Raw genomic sequence first — 15,900 nt, 5'->3', positions numbered from 1 at the left:
AAAGAGATATTCTCACAAAGTGTTTTTTTTTTTTTTTTTTTTTTTGATGCATAAAAAAAAACAACTTCAAGTTTTGGTCGATAGAAGGTGATTATTGCATAAAAGTCCGGCAGGAGTGATTGTCCTTAACCCTTCCTACAATATCTTTTGTGTCTGAAACGTTCGTGAAGCTTCAGCCGACATTTCGTTGACTACGTTACTACTTACTAATAGTGTCGATTACAGTTTAGTGATAAATTTGGATAATTCAGCAAAAACTGAAAAATACCATGTTATTGAAAATTATATTACATCGATTTTTACTTTTTGTGAAATAGGTACAAAGATGCATGCACTGTATTTCCCCAAATTTAAGTTACGATAGTCCTTGAGGTACGATAAGAATTCTTTTTTGTTTGGAAAAATATGTTACATACACTTTAAATATAAATTCCAAAGACACTACAGGCTACAAACAACCAAACGAGGTGGCTGAAAAATAAATGCCCATAAAAATTTGGATGTCGGAAAAAACTTTAAAAATTCCGCAACACAAAGAAAGCGATGTTAATGAAAAAAATATCAGAGAATTATATTCCATCGCTCATAAAAAATTATGGTGGCCTCCACCACCAATTTCAATTAATAAGGCTTTCGTGAAACAAATTTACAAAAAATCTTGATCTAAACATTTTAAGGAAAAAACAAAACAAAAAAAAAGTCCGGTCCGAAAATAATTTTTATTCAAGTACCATTCGTAAAAAAAATTATGAGAAAATGAATGAGGTGATTAAAATATATTCTACTAGTATGTTGATTGCGATGCTCACTCATTACATACCTCACAAAAATTAATCAAAAGAATCGCAAGGGAAAGCAATTGTATGAAGCATATAATATTGGACAGAGAATTAGAAAAAAAAAAACGTGTGTGATTACAGCGAAGATACGAATTCATCATTTTTGAAACTACATGAGACAAGACTTCAAAGAAAAACAATGCTCATTAAACTTGAGAATCCGAATAATAGTAATACTGATAAAAAAACGGAACTTTTCTCTCAGTCTCTTATATCAGGTATCACTCACGAAGTTAAAGAAAAAAACAAATTAACGGGCCAGTTATAAAAGATCCAGAAACACAGATTCTTTCCAGAAATAGGAAATGTATTGTGGATTATTCAAATCGAAACGGAAAGAAAAAAACCAAAAGGGAAACCGAAATTAGAGAGAAGTCAAGTGATACGAATAGAAGACAAAAAAAAAACCTTTTGCCTTGGCATTTTTCCAATCGAAATCCTCGGAGACGGAAGAGAAATCCTTGACTTTAAGTAAGATTCTTATGCCATAAAACCATATATGGCAACAAAAAAAAAAAAAAGATTTTTCTAATTATAACATCAATGTACGGTAGAAACACAAGATCCATTACATATCTATCGGAATTTTTCCTCTTCCAAGCATTTGCTTACACCAACTCGGTTTATTCATTCCCGGAAAAAGAAGTAACATAGCGATAAATTCAATTATTGCCTAAATATTTCATACTTGCTATTCGAAATAGAGTATTTCCACAAGTATTATTTCCATGAATGGAAATAAAAAACTAATGATTGATGATCATGAATATATATAAAACTACTTTTTAATAATTATGTTCACGATATGAAATCATACGACACGGGTAATTGGAATAAATTAGGTAAATTATATAGACGATAATTCATTTTATTGAATTTTATATATAATACTAACGACTACTATGTTACGGAAAAACAAATTACCACATGTACAATCAAGTTTGCTATAGTTGTTTTTAATTTTTTGAGTAATGGTTTGTTTCTTTTGAGACATAAGACACAATGCTTCCGTTTATGGATTAACAATTACCTATTTGTACAACTGGTATTGAAATATCTTGATATTAAAATGGGCCAATCATTGAATGGTATATTTAACTTCCAAACAAATATAATTTTACTTTTTCAGTTAAAACTCTACAAACATCATAATAAATCTCTTATTATTGATATTGAATTTATCATTCGATAATTATAGTTGTAAGATTAATAAGGCAAATAAATAAATTTAATGAGGTCACATTTTTATTTACGTACGAAAAAGGTAAAAAATTGGCTTACTTAAAGTTTCATTAAAGCCACTAACACTAATGAGGATTTTCAATCTCAATTACAAAAAGGAATAAATTAATGAAACAGAATTATTTTTTTACATTAGAAAATGAAAGCTACAATTTTTTTATTTTATTTTAATCAGAACCAGTATTTTATCCATATTTTTTTTAAATACCGCAATTTTACAATTTAATAAATATCACAGGTATTCCATTTCATGCTAATTAACGGAAATCATACGGCAGTATATGCATTTTTAACAGAGCTTAGTTGGCTCAAATCATTCGATATAAAATGATTAGCATCATGGTAAATAAACTTTTCTTTCATCCTCGTGATTGGTTATAATTCAAGTTAAAAAGTATTTATTTAATTAAAAGGATACATTTTCCTCATGTTTTTTTTTCTTTTCTTTTCTAATTGTTACATCAATTAAATATTTGCTTGAGTCGTTTATTAGAAGTGATCTTTTTTTACATATTTTGCCTTCCAGTGGAAAAGATATCTCATTGAGAAAAGAAAACCACATATCAAGGTAATTGAAAATTGATTACCGCAAGCCAATTAAAAAAAAAATCTTTTGATGAACCACGAACATTACATCTTTTAATTAGAACACAACTAACATTATTTTTCTTTCTTAAGATTGTTAACACAATGACACCTCTATTTACTAGATCATATCATTAAAGAGGAAACAGAAATATTCTCTTATTTGAAAGTACATTGAAGATGTAAATAAGAATATTAAACGCTTAAATGCTCAATTTCTTTTCGAGCTTATAATTTTATCATAATCTTTGACACGTGTATGAAAAATCATTAGAAAATCTATTTTGAATTGCACTGCTTATAAAGGATCTTTAAGGTAAGAGGACGTAAAATCGCATGTAAAATTAATGTATTGGAGTAATATTTCTATCCAAATATATATAATTTCCTTGTTCCTTGTTTGTGATTAGAACTGCAGTAATACAAATACAAATACAAATACAACGCCACAACAGGCAAATTGCCCAACGAGGTGGCTGACTTAAGAACATCATGGATCCCCGAACCCTTTTTTACCCTACCTACTACTGCTACACCACACATGCACCCCGCCCTCAACCCCCCACGGAACCCCCAACGAATCGGTACATGCGGGAATGTGCGTGTACGTGTAGTGAAACCTGACGTGAAGTTTTTTTGTTTCTCTAAACTCGTTGTTCATTCTCTAATGCTTGTTATGTGTAGTGCTGCCATCTGCCACCAGTTTTTCAAACTATGAGTGACGTGTTATGATTGAATGATTATTCGTTGTAGGGCTGTTGCTCTCTGTGGCGAGACTTTTTAACGGGGAGATCGGCTCGCATTTGCGCCTTGAAGTTGGGAACCACAGAAAACCAACTTCAGCCGACCACCAGTAAGAAAAAAATTTTATAAAAAAAAAAATAAATAAATAAATATATATACATATTTTTTTTAACCAATTAACGAAATTACAGCCACACATGCTCTACAACAAACAAAGAGTTGTCTTCAATTGGGACATTTACCAGCAAATTCAAAACGTGAAATGGAAAGAAAATGACCTCAGCTCATGTACAAAGATGGTCTGAATTTTTATCTTCAAACTGCTGCAGTAATGAACGTTTAAAGAACTCTTTACACATATGCAGAGCTACGTACTTAAGAGTTGAAGACAAAAACTATGAAAAGCGAAGTATTACAGTACATTGATAATTTGGAATAGTCGAATAACATGAAATACCAGGTTTCCGCTGCCTTTAGGTAAGACCTCTGAGTGGAACAGTGTTAAGATGCCCCCATAATGCTGCTATAGAGTCATTGGACACTCGATTGCTACCACCATCACGGCTATTATAAGAGAATGTTTTTCATTTCCAGAAATTTACTTAGAGTAGTTTCCAAAAGTGTTTATTAGTTATTGGAAATGTGCTCAATAATTTGAAACTAAGCACAATGCAAATAACAGGTGCTGTATTTTATTGTTCTGTGTTCATTTTTAGCTAGCGATTTTCTCCGGTGCGATCAGTTTCCCAAATTTTTGTTCCACCGCCCCCTTTTTCAGGAATTTTTTCCCCTCATCGCCCCCAACTCAAGAGAACTCATAGAATCCTATGTCACACCCGTAGCTTTTATCGCCCCCTTCGACAATTCCATCGCCCACCAGGGGGCGATAATGCGCACTTTGGGAAACACTGGGTTAGATGTAACGCTATTTTTTCGCATATGATGTGTCGGCTAATATGTCCGATAATACCATAAGTATTATCTCTGAGTTGGGCTACAATATATCTTCAAGATGGAAAGTTTAGGAAGATAGAAGAGGAAAGGTCTAGAAACGGCTTGTGTTCTGTTCTCTGTGAGCTTACTTTGGCTGTTTTGGGGCAGAATAGAAAGATTACATTTGGGAATCTTACAGACTACGATACCACCACCATCATCAACTGCAAAAAAAATAAATTTTTATTTTTCGTTGTCATAGACTCGTTAAAATCTTGTTTTTGATCAAACCCCTTATTCCATTGATTGAGTTGTGCCGGAAGTGTGAGTATGTGTACCTAAAAATGTGAGTGCGTATACAGGGTGATTCAGAAAATATGGGAAAACTTTAAGAGGTGGTAGTACACACCAATACAAACAAATGTCATCAAAGAATGCATGGTCTAACATGAAACGCAAACGCACTAGCGTGTTTCGAAACGGCCGCTCCGCAAACGTTAAAGCGGCATTCCTGTTGAAATTTATCAGAGAAAAAAAACACCACGTATGCAAATGTAACGAACAATTACCCTATGAAAATGATTTTTAATGCCCTTTTCTTAGTTATAATTAGGGCTCGGATTTTTATGACATCATATGTGTCTTATAATGATAATTTTAAATATGACTTGACATAGACATGCCTATGTCAAGTCATATTTTGGGCATTTTTAAGCGATCGGTCATATTTTATAAATTTTCAAGCAATGTAGAGCACAGGTCCTTTATCATTGAAAATTTTAATTTGTAGGCATGTTCTTCAGAGACTGGAAAAACAGCGTTTGCATTTCCAGCAACCTCTTCTTTATTCTCGGACGATTCTCTTTCTATATTTTTGAACAAATAAGATCAAAGTTTTCCTTCAAAAACATACGAATGACGTTTATTCATTCATGCTATGTTTTTGAAAGGAAACGCTTGTCTTATTTGTTCGGGCACTCGAAATCTTCGCGTTCAACGCATTTTTATCATGCCTTATCACAACAAAAATTGATGTTGTCGCCTGCAACAAGTTCCCATTTTGAACCTCCCCCCCCCCCTGTCCAGTGATTTTTAGCCGGTGCTCCGTGGAGCCCTTTGGGCTTCGTGCGAGCTTTCAGTGGCTCCGCGGTCTCTCGAGGGAAGAAAAAAACAGTAACTTTGAAGAAAAAATTATAAATATTTTTGAGTAATAAAAATAAATCAGTAACTTTGATGCCCCAGTGGCTATGGACAGGAGTTATGCTCGGCTTAGAAGAAGATAAATGGTACTACTTTACCGTATTCTGTTGAATATATTCAATTTCCAGGACAAACCCGATATAATGTGTAGCAACATTGCAATTCAGCTTGAGAACAATCAGCAAGATTGCAAAAACTAGATATTTGACAAGTCTTTGTTGAAATATTGCTCCATCTGGTAATTTTTGAATTTAAAAAAAAAATTTGCGAAGCAATATATATATATATATAAAGATATAGTTTCTTCGAATATTTTTTAGAAGAAACTAAACAATAGCAGTCGAAACTGCAACTAATAAAATTCAGTGCGATTTCAGAACGTACTAAAGAACAGTTGTTGTCCATATGTTGGACGTGGTTTTCATTTGAATCCGGTGAGAGAATTTTTATTCAAAAAATGTATTGACAAATTTTTTTTTTGAACTTAATGATATAAGAAACAATAACTGAGAAAGAAGAAATGAAATAATGGGAAAATTATAGGATCATATCTTTAAGTTTCAAGGTCTTGTTTTTAGTTTTAATGTCGTATTTCTATGCCTCTGGGTCATAAATGCTTGCATATTTTTAATATTTTTAAATCATACAAATCCAAGCCCAAATTATAATATTTATTTTTAAATACGATATCCTTTTCAATATAAAGACAAGAAACTAAACTTTATGGAAATGTAAGTCTCAGTTTCCTACCTTGTTTCAAATTGGAATAATAGAAAAAATAAAAGTGGTATTGCATATCACTCGAATGTAAATATGCAGGAAGATACTTTTTTTCACCATTTGGTCCTCGGATTATTTAGATTACCTTTGGCAACTCTTTAGCATTATCTTCTGAGTAGGAGTTACAATGTGATTGTCTTCCATTTGCCGCAGCATTTAAATGTGAGATACAATAAATTGAGACAATGTCTTGTGATAGAGACGCGTATAGCATTTCTCTCATATCTTCACATTCTTAGCCGGGAGCGATTAGTTCCAGTTCCAAACCGAAATATGAGGATTATTTTAACGGCGTTGTGGAATAATTTAATCGCATAAGAGATGAATTTCAATTTCGTAAACTTGAACGGTTTCGTTCTCCAAACATATTATCTGTTTGTCTTGGAGGGAAGGAGTAGGCGGAGAATAGTTATTGGATATTTAATCGGGAAAAACAGGAACTAAAAATTCACATATTTACGATGAAGTCAATTTCACCACTTTTAGAACCAGTTTCAACATCACATATTTTATTGATCTTCATTGATAGAAGCTTTTGTCATTGGAAAGAATAAACACTCCCTCGTAAATTATTCATTCATTATTAACTTTAATCACAGTAAAATTTGATTTGAGCTGTACATTTGAAAAAGACGTATGCAGCTGAGGTTTATACTGTTTGAACCGTGGGTGTTCAACCTTTACCAGAATGCGGGCCACTTCATTCATTTGAAAACGTGTCGCAGGCTACTTAAATAAGTGATCTGGAACACCAGTGAAGGTTACTTTAGCGGTCACTACGTGTACCACTTGAGTTCTCTGAAACTGTTCCACGGTGATCAGTAAATACGTCGCAGGTCACTGAAGTGATCTGGGAATGTGCCACGGGACGCTTGAGGGATCTGAGAATGGGCTGCGGATCAATTAAAAGCTCTAAAACTGAGGTGATCTGTAAACGTGCGGCGAATCGCTAAAGTGCCCTGGACCTGTATCCCGGTAATCTGTATACATTGTGATTCAAAACTCAACGTACAAACTTTAAGGGGAGGTAGAAAACACAAAAGAGAATCACATAGTAATATATGACCGGAAATCCCAACACGATCAGCTGGAGGATAAACGAAGATACATAAATGACTAGTCAAAAATGGGTGGAAAATTTTTTTATTTAACGTGTCTTTACACACGAGGACAGTACATGAACACGTTAAGTTTCACAACACAAGTGCTCAAAGTTCTTACTATCCACAGTTATGCACGATTCACAACGGTATGGCTAAATAAAGTTTTCTACCCATTATTGGCTTGTCATTTGTTCGTTTATCCTCCAGCTGATCAGGTTGGGGTTTCCGGTCATACATTCTCATGTGATTCTGTTTTGTGCTTTTGTGTTTTCTGCATCCCCTAAAAGTTTTTACGTTGAGTTTTGAATCACCCTGTATATACGGCTGTTCAGCTAAGTGACTGAAAATGAGCTGCAGGACACTTAAGTGTTCTGAAACTGTGCTGTGGTGATCTGTAAATATGCCAAGTGCCACTTAATTGATATGTGAATGTACCGAGGGACACTTCAGTATCTGTTAATATGCCATTGTCCGCAGGTCACTCAAGTGATCCGGGAATATTCCGCAGGCCAATTAAGTGATATGGAACTGTACCGCGGGTCATTTAAATGATCTGGAAATGTAACGCCTAGTTCATTTTTATACAGTTATTTTTGAGGTCTCGATCCCTATCAGATGACTCCGCATTTGACCCGCGGATCATGGGTTGAGCATGTATGGTTTAAACGCTTGTATATTCGTTCATTTAAATATAGGAATACTACGCATTCATACACGAAGCAATGTTACAGAAACTTACTTTTAAATTTAAAAAAAACAAAAAAAAACTTGCGTTATATATATGTATATATATATATATATATATGTGCTCACATTTGTTATAATGTGATTAACACCAGAGAACATATACAGATATTAGAAAATATTAGTTTATCTATTCATTATTTCAACCCTGGAATACTGAATACTCACAATTTCATTCATATCATTAATTTCTTGAAATGAAATTGTAATAACTACGATGAAAATCCGACAAGAACTACGTAACGCAGAGTTTAATTAGGGTAATTAAGAGATCTAATTAAGGTTTTCTACAAGTGAATGATAAATATTTCAATTGATTTTCTAATTAATAGGCCCACAAAACTCTCTGCTACTCACTCTTTCTAATAAGGAAATTGAAAAAAAAAACCACCTAATTCTTTCTATAAGTATCTAATTACACATCTAAGGATTTCAGTATGAATGATTATCGAAGGTTGAAAATGTGGCTTTACTTAACCCGCGCGCGCGCGTAATGTTCAACAAAATGGATGGTGAATAGGGGCTGTAATGAAATAATTACTGGAATACACGATGTACTAGCGAAATACAAACATGCCTTTCTCGTAGAAACAAACACTAAAGAGCGCAGCGATACCTCGGCTAACGAAGATAATTCGTACCGGAATCTCATTGGCTAGTCGAAATCTTCGCTAGATGAAACGGGATAACCAGAAGTATCTATAGAAAATCGTTTGCTTAGTTCCTGGCACGGCCCGGAATCTAAAGAGGTGTTATGAGAAACACCAAGAACAACTGGCTTCGTGAGCTACATCAGATAGTTTGAAGGGCCACATTTGGTCCGGGGGTCATGGGTTGAGCATGTATGCTCTATATCGGGGTGGCCAATTTCTCTCTATTCGAAAGTCAACATAATGGTCAGCTGCAGTGTCGTGGGCGCAACCAGAAGCACCACTGCGGTGTATAAGCCACACCCGAGAAATATTTATATACCCCATAAATAATATGGTGAAACACGGAAAAAGTACCTTCATAAATTTTCCACGTGTCTGTTCTCAGCTAGATTCAAGGCATCAAAAAATAGCAGCTTCTTCTACACACATAAATTATTCCATTCAATACATTCATTTATAGTTTTAAATGAAGACAAAACCAGATGTGTGATATATGCATTATTTTCACGTGAGCAGGGGCGTCGAAAATATTTTGAACCCGGGCTGCTCATCTTAGGCTTCACGAAATGTTGATTTCTGAATCAATTCGGGGAGGGAATGTGCTTGGATTAGTGCCACATATTGCCGTGGTCGCTCGAGCCCCTACAGCAACTCCGACGCCACTGTAAGTAAGCTACCATCTTTAACAAGAATATGTGTGATTCGCTCAGTTTGAAGATGTGCAACGAGAATGTCACAAGCCTGCCATGTCGAAATTCAGAGATGAATGCTTCTCTGTTTTCGGAAATCATTGTGTCCCTGTATGGAAGTTCCTTGGTCAACGGCACAACATCAACCAATTACCAAGTATGACACATTTTCGCACAGAATCTGCTTAGCTTAGTCGGTTGAAGTTTCGATGTGCTGGAGTAAGTTGGCGTCCACTGCAAAAAGTTTGGTCACCGTGAACAGCACACCAAATATACATTTCGATTAAAAAAAAACAGCTTGCCCGACGAGAGGGGGAAAAATAATTGCAACAAAATGCCTATAACAAACACTTCATAAGTAATTCGTGTGAAAAGAGAGTATATTATGATGAAAAACATAGTAAATTATTCCCGCCACTATAGGAATATAATGTTTTTGATCAGGAAGTCTGCGATTGGAATCAAAATAGCTCAAATAATGATGACAAATTTAATGAGCGCGACAACGGAAAAACAATATTTTATCGTTGTCGCGGCCGCATGAAATGGCTCAAAATTTTCTGACAAAGAAATAGAGGTATGTCTGTCGGGAAAGTTATTCCGAGATGTATATAAATTAATTGGGCTCGAGTGGCTCGGGTGATTTTAATGTTACGATTCGTGCGAAAATTCAGTTGACAATGTGAGTGTGTGAGAATAGCATAAGCATCCATTTCAACGGAAATTTTCGTTACCGAATCCATATTCGTTAGCCGAGGCAGAAATATCATGCAAAGAAATCTTCGTCAGTCGGAAAATTTGTAAGCCGAAACGTTCGTTAGCCGAGGTATCAACTGTATTGTCAAAGAAATTGTAGCGAATACGTAAAAAATAATATTTATACTACCGCCAATGAAAAACTTTTCTCACATAATTTCATATTTAATTACCATTGATTATTTACGCAGTAGAAAAGTAGATAAATAATTTACGTATCTACTTTCCTCCGGTAAATATTTTCCCGTCATCCCTAGAGAATATATGCTCCTTAATGTCGACGCAGCACGAAGAAAAAAATATTAATAAAGATAATAATAGAACGAAAAAAAAATAACAGGTCATTTCAGTCTGGAGAAATAACATGTTCATTATACGATGATTAAAATTCATGTTCCTTCATTAAACAGAAGAAAAAAAAAATTTGTGACGAAAAAATATTATCATCGATGTAAGTAAAACATAGATATTCATAGCTCGATGATTAGAATACGAAAAAACAATATTGTTGTAGAAAATAAAAATTAAATAGTCTGTTTTTATGTATTTAAAAAGAGAGAGAGGGGCCTGTAATAATAGCAGAAGAAAATATTTAGATAGAAATGTTCTGTCACATCGGAAGAATAACTCGTTTGGAAATATTCCAATATTTTTTTTATTCCGTTTATTTATAAAAAATGTTTTATATTTTTCTTTTTAGTTCAAAGAAATTCATCTCCGTTGTGAAATGTAATTCTTGGAAAAAACAGTAATCTAGAATTTTGGAGAAAAAAAATACTTGTTTTTGTATTGAAGACGACACAAATTTCACGTATAATACATATGTAATGAAAAAGGAAAATCTTACCAAATTTTTTATTTGATTGAGGCAAAATATTTTTTTTATCATTTTAGATTTTAATATAATGAATGCTGTGAATAATAAGATGATTTAAATTTTTTCCGGGTTTCATCAACAATTTAAATAATGTAAAAATATAATCAATGGAAAGGTATTCGTGTTATGAAATCGAAATATAACGTTGTATATTCTTCTTCCTAGGATTTCATTAAATTCAGATTCGAAGTGTTTTCGATGATTATGGCTTTTTACTTGGAGCCATTTTGCTTTGCTTTTGATTCGGAATGATTCAATATGTGGATTTTTAATTTATTTTTCTAATTAGAGAAATTGCTGTTTTGAAATTTCATCTATCGATATTTCTACCAACAATCATTCAAGTGTCCCCTGAACTTTTCACTGCAGTATAAAACAGAATAGCAAATAATACTAATTAATATTTTTGATTGGTGTCCGTTTTATAATTTTTATAACTCCCTACCTTAGTAAAAGTTTGATTAAAAAAAACTTACCGATTTTCAAGGAAATAACATATGAAAAGCTTTTTCTCAACCGAAACACGTTCTAAAGTACTGAAACTAACCATTAAATAGATAGATGACTTTTTCTGAGCCCAAGGAAACATTTTATTTTCTGGATATCATGTTGAGGTGAACTCGGAAAGAAAAGTCATCTTGTCTCCGCCGGGACTCGAACCCAGGTCCTCTTGCATACCGGGCAAGCATGCTACCATCTACACCACTGGAGACACGACTCTGCCTCCCTTATCCCCGGTATGAAAGAGGGCCTGGATTCGAGTCCCAGTGGAGACGACTTCTTTCCGAGTTTACCTCAGCATAATATACAGAAAATAAAATGTTTCCTTGATGTCTTGGGCTGAGAAAAAACCATCTATCTCTCTAAACCGTCCCACCTGGGGGCCAATTCCTGGCGGTGGAAGTTAAGTGAGGCTACTGTCTCTACTTCAGTGCCTCACGCCACAGTGCGTGAAATAAGGAAGGCGGGGTTGTGTCTCCAGTGGGGTAAATGGTAGCATGGTTGCCCGGTATGCAAGAGAGTTCGAGTCCCGTCGGAGACAAGATGACTTTTCTTTCCGAGTTCACCTCAGCATAATATCCAAAAAATAAAATGTTTCCTTAACCATTAAATGTTTAACATCTACTCAATACTATATCTACTCAATACTATTCTAAATTATATCAAAAATTCTGAAAAATTAAATTTTTTAAAACTCAAGTATATATGAATGGATCTCAAATATTTTTCATAAATTTTATATAAACTGAAAAGTTTTCTTTATTTTGAATCAATTTTTATTCGATTTCATTGATGTCATATCATTTCCATCATGCCCGCACAATCAGTTTTTAATGCGTCTAATTTGTAAAAAATTAAGTATTAAAGACATGTAAAATTTTGTACTGGCATAGGATAGAATACACACAATCAAATATATATATGGTAAAAATTTGAAATGAACTAAAATGGATAAATAATGTTTTTAATAATATTTCTCCATAAGAAATTTTTTTAACATTTTAAAAGGTGGGAAACTCCTTAAACGTAACTTGCAACAACCGCCAGGGCTACCAACACATTAAAACAAAAATTTCCAAATCGTCCCAAATTAGGCAGCTGGCATAAGTATGGGCAATGTATCTTTGAATCTCAAACTTTAGTTCCTATAGCAATGGAACAATTCTCCAACGGCATAGGATACAGAAATTATGCTAAAATATATGAATGTGCGATAGTGAAAATGATTATTCATTTGGAAGCGATTCTGCTGAAGGGAAATAGAACGCAAAGGGGAAGTAGCAATAAAACTTTTTCCTCCGGAATAAAAAGTAACGTTGTGAAGCGATGACGTGGACATTTCTTATGAATTCCTCAGTCAATATATCAACAACATTCGAAGAAAGGAAAACCACTCTCATACATATAAATACACATTCACAAATACGTTCTGCAATAGGGTTTCGTATGATGGTTGTCATTTCTTTCGCTCACCCCCTTCTAAAAAAAAATCTGTATCGTCTTCTCAAAAATCGTGACTGAACTTTCAGAAAAGCATTTTTATTTCAACAAAAAATATGTATAAAAAAATCCTTTTTTTTTGTAACGAAAAGCATCTTCTTGAAAAAGAGCATACTTTTCCCTCCTCTTGGTGCTCATTTTGTAAAACCCTTATCGCCAACGAAAGCAAAAATAAGTTTCCGTGAGAAGAGTGAAATAAAATAAGAAATTCTTCTGAAGTGTCTACTTGTATGAGAGCAGTAGCAGAACTGACGAAAATATATATTTTAAAACGCGAAAATTCAATATTCGAGTTCGGCGCATTTAAAAGAGACGATCTGGAGTTTTGAAACAGCCGACATTTTAGAAACATTCGTGATATGAAAAGTTCAGTAGACTCTTATGGGTGCATTACGAATATCATCCGCTCTGTAAAAAATTTATTTCTTAATGCTACACAAATAATTTCACAACTAGGTAGAAAATGTTTTTTTTTCTCTTCAATGCTTCATTTTCTGATTTTTACAGAAAATTAATCTGCAAAAACCTAAAGTTATGCTCCACTCGTTTGCTTTAAAAAAGCTCTTGTGTGCTCAAGAACACAGTAATAGAAGAAGTAGAAAACTATGTATACCAGTGACAAGGAATTATATACCCTAAACAACAGAATCACAAAGGAAGTAAACAGAAGAGTCAGGTTTGGATGAAGCAGTTTCGGCAAAAACTGTGTGATTCTGAAGAGCCGCATGCCATTATGCAGGAAAAGAAAAGTGTTTAACCAGTGTGCGCGCACTAACTTGTAGAGTTGAAACATGGACACTCACAGGTAAAATGATACAAAGACTACAGACTGCACAAAGGAGCATGGAAAGATGTATGCTAGGCATCACAAGAAGAGACAGAAAACGAATCACATGGATAAGGAGCCAAACAAAAGTATATCGTATCACATAAAGATTTAAACTTCTGAAACAGAAATGTGCTGAACTTATTGCAAGAAGACAGGACAACACATGGACCATAAGTATTGTGGATCGATACCCCGTGGTGTTAAACGTCCGAGAAGGCGTCCACTCACAAGATGATCGACGAGATCCGAAAGGTAGCTAGAGTCAACTGGATAGAAAACTATATCCAGCAGTGGATTGAAAATGGTTGATGATGAGATAAAAATAATTCCACAACTAGGTAGACAATTTTATTTTCAATGCTTCGACTTTGTGATTTTTATAGGTTTATTTCTGTAATTCATGCACAGTATTTTTCCTAAACCCCCAAAAAAAAAATCAATCGGAAAAGCTATGAAAAATATTCAAGTAGATTGAGAAATATAAATATATAATCATATAATTTCGTGTTTACCCTATACTCATATCCTTCCATAAGTAATATCGCATCATATCTCACTATATCTGAATAAGTGCACTATTAAGAAAGTGTCATCACTCGTATGAGGCCGAGAGTGACCTTCTTCATTGAACGAGACATGCTCCCTCTTATTTCAGCATACTGAAGTGAAATCCCTCTTGATGGACATCCCGCTGATGCGGTGCCATCTGTTTCACGGCAAAAGAAAAGCGGAAAATAGGATTCCATCATCAGGATTCCACCTTTTGATAAGGACACTTTTACATTTATTGCATACATGTAAGATAATTTTATTGACGCAAATATTGTTTGTCAACATATTCCTTCCCTTAATAATGACGGATTTTATCCCCATATAAGTAGTGAATGAAAAAAAGATCTGTTCAACACTTTTTTCTTGCGCAAACACACAGTTGCGGATATACTTCTCTCTGCGCAAGTAAAATCCTTTCATTCAAATTTCTTTTGTGAAAGGTAGATGACAGTCAAACTCACTCAGATATGCACATATTGAAAAGGATCGAGAAATATGTGGACGGGGGGGGGGGGGTTACTAACAAACCTATCAGAGAATACGCAAATGTTGAAAAAGAAAAATTATATAACATCTGTATTTTCGGTTTTGTGGTCGGCTGAAGTTGGTTTTCTGTGGTTCCCAACTTCAAGGCGCAAATGCGAGCCGATCTCCCCGTTAAAAAGTCTCGCCACAGAGAGCAACAGTCCTACAACGGTAAATCATTCAACCATAACACTTCACTCATAGTTAGTAAAACTGGGGGCAGATGACAGCACTACACATAACAAGCATTACTCAGAAACAAACTATACGTCAGGTTGTACTACACGTACACGCAAATTCCCGCATTTACCGATTCGTTGGGGGGTTCCGCGGGAAGGGGGGGTGCATGTGTGGTGTAGCAGTAGTAGGTAGGGGCTCGGGGATCATGATGTTCTTAAGTCAGCCACCTCGTTGGGCAATTTGCCGGTTGTGGCGTTGTATTTGTATTTGTTGTATTGTATTTGTGTGTTATTTATATGCCATTTAAATGCCATTAAAAATCGTAAATTTGAAAATTAGAAAGGAAATTCTTTTGGGAAAATGAATGAGCTGTAAGCTATTGAATTGATATAAGCAACGACGAAAATAAAGACAGAATGAAAAAAAATGACGAAATGGGTGAAAATAACAAAATTCAAATTTTTTGTATGAAGTCGAGAATAATAAAAATCGGCAAAATCCAAGTTTGCACATTTTCCCACAAAATATATTACGATACCATTTATGGCAGCCCATTTACTACCCGACCCGTTTATCTCAGAGAAGTTAATGCATAAACAAAAAAAATAAATAAAATGAAACAGTGCAATCGAAGCATATTACGCACATAAATTTGCATGATCTTTTTC

The 15,900-nt window shown here is 34.3% G+C and overlaps 1 protein-coding gene and 1 non-coding gene across 2 annotated transcripts in view; both read right to left on the bottom strand.

The window, feature by feature from the left end:
- Positions 1 to 15,900, bottom strand: part of LOC149076521 (uncharacterized) — a 435,406-nt gene that overhangs the window by 331,925 nt on the left and 87,581 nt on the right. The window lies entirely within an intron of this gene.
- Positions 11,785 to 11,858, bottom strand: TRNAT-GGU (transfer RNA threonine (anticodon GGU)). Its single transcript has one exon. It is a non-coding gene; the product is annotated as a tRNA-Thr (tRNA).

Source organism: Pholcus phalangioides, unplaced genomic scaffold, assembly GCF_987345545.1.
Source record: "Pholcus phalangioides strain wild (caught in Gottingen) unplaced genomic scaffold, Ppha-v1.0 ptg000015l_1, whole genome shotgun sequence".
In the NCBI taxonomy this organism is placed as follows: Eukaryota; Metazoa; Arthropoda; class Arachnida; order Araneae; family Pholcidae; genus Pholcus; species Pholcus phalangioides.
This window is presented reverse-complemented; position numbering and strand designations above follow the sequence as displayed.